The sequence below is a fragment of the Buceros rhinoceros genome, unplaced genomic scaffold, assembly GCF_000710305.1.
Source record: "Buceros rhinoceros silvestris isolate BGI_N320 unplaced genomic scaffold, ASM71030v1 scaffold9792, whole genome shotgun sequence".
In the NCBI taxonomy this organism is placed as follows: domain Eukaryota; kingdom Metazoa; phylum Chordata; class Aves; order Bucerotiformes; family Bucerotidae; genus Buceros; species Buceros rhinoceros.
The window spans coordinates 76279-78323 of NW_010400672.1; the positions used below are offsets into that span (position 1 = coordinate 76279).

Below are 2045 nucleotides of genomic sequence, written 5' to 3' on the forward strand. Positions count from 1 at the left end.
TCAATCATCAGAAGCAGGCTCCTTGAAAGGCTCTGATTAAGTTCTCCAATTCAGATAAATCTGGCTGAGGAGTGCCTACTGAGTGCAGCTCTAGTATCCTATAAGCAGAGCAAGGCTTTCTGCCGGCATCCTTGGCATTGGTAGGCATCCCCTTCAGCACTTCGACCAGATGAGAAACTCAGTGTTACTCTTTTAGTAAATACACAGCTGCAATTTGAATGCAGGTATCTTATCTGGGTTCTCTCAGGCGTCTTTCAACTTCCTTAGGAAAATGGGCAGTTCCCAAGGGTGAACAAGACTTTGGTGGAAGAAGTGACACAGTCTGTAGCTCCTGAAAGGAGGGAAACAGAATTCAAAACAGGAGGGAATGGGCTTCAAGCCCAAGCCTCTTACATTTGTGAAAGGAATAGTGCTGCACTCTCCCGGGCAGACAGAAGGCAGAGAGGTCTTAGTGTCAACAGTCTTGCAGAGCATCTGCAATCCCTGCTGCAAAACTACCAGTTAACACTACAGGGGTTAGAACCTGTATTCCTGATGAAGTCCAGACTGGATCTCATCAATACCACGAAGCGATGTGCAGAACATACTGTGCAGTAAGTCCTCTTCTTTCTCTTTAAGCTCAAGACAACTCATGGCTGTGCAGCTAGCAAACTTTAAAAGATAATCCAGACTTAAAGCCTGAAAGCAGATATTTGGGACTGAAAAAAAAAATTAGAACTTTGCGAACTCCTCTGGGAACATGACAGGATTGATAGGAGTGCCTGGGAAGCATGGTAACAGCTAAGGAAACCAGTGGTCTAGGGGCATACCACAGTACTGAGTGAGAAATAACCAGTTTAGGCTAACAGAAGCAGAATTTATTCCCAGACTCAGGCTACAATCTTTGTTTAAGCCTGAACACAATTACACTAAGTCTATAAATATCTATCTAATGCTAGCTGAATGTATTAAAAAGAAATGGATTAAATTAGCAATAATGGAGGGGAACCTTATAATCATAGCATTAGACTTTGTAATAAATCTGAATGTCGTTTAAAAACCCTCAACATCCAAACATTTTACACTACTTGAGGCCCAAAAATAAGTAGCAGCTTTTAGTAAACTAGAAACACAAGATACAAAACAATTTATTGTAATCTTGCTTGGTAGTTCCTGTCAATCAGACAAATCTGTCACCAAGTCAAGCTGGCATCACACTTTTCAAATACAACCTTTTATATTTTCATCTGTGCTTGGTAAGTGCTGTAGAATACCACTTCACTCTACAGCAAACAGTAAGCCACCACATAAAATCCTGGTTCCTGAGTGCCAGCAGCTGCTTACTGTACCAAATTGCAATACTAACTAGTTGTGTAAAATGTTTTCAGCTTCACTGTGTAGACTGATCCATAGATGATATAGCAATGTCAACCTCTAAATGAAAAATTGAAATATATTGATCTGGGAGCCAAACAAGTAAATAGTATTTGCTGTTCTTTATTTCTCTATCAAATAATGGCATTTCCATACTCTAAAATATTAAATATGAATTTATTGGAGTTTTAAATCATGTTGCTTTACGCATGATTTATTAAAAAATAACAAGTAACTTAAAATAACAGAGTTTTACCTACTTATTTAAACAATTGTTGTGTAAAATGGAGCATTACAATTGTCTCAACAGTTTTGTTGCATTACAAGGCAGACATATGCTTCCCATATCACACACACACAAAACTATCTGCACCTACACCTCTCTGGTCTGATATATAAGCAATGCATTTCTCCTTAGTTGCTTCTCAATATAGCAGGTCATTTAAGCATCAGTTGATAAACACATGGCAATCTGATGTTCTAAAAAGCATACTATTCTTTTATTCCTCTTCCCCTTTTAATCCCAAGAGAAGGGTCTAGGTGACAGGCTGCATGTAACAGTGACAGATGTGGAAGAGTAAAACTCTACTCCATATATTAACACTGTATCTAACACATTCTTAAGGCATAGAATGGATCTATCAGGCTGAAGAGCTTAAAGAAGCTGTTGTTTCCAATTGTCTGCCGGCATT

At 38.8% G+C, this 2045-nt stretch overlaps 1 protein-coding gene across 1 annotated transcript in view; it reads right to left on the reverse strand.

Annotated features, from left to right (window-relative positions):
• The window catches only part of AHR (aryl hydrocarbon receptor), a 22273-nt gene that overhangs the window by 13812 nt on the left and 6416 nt on the right, over nucleotides 1-2045 (reverse strand). The gene's annotated exons all lie outside the window — the stretch shown is intronic.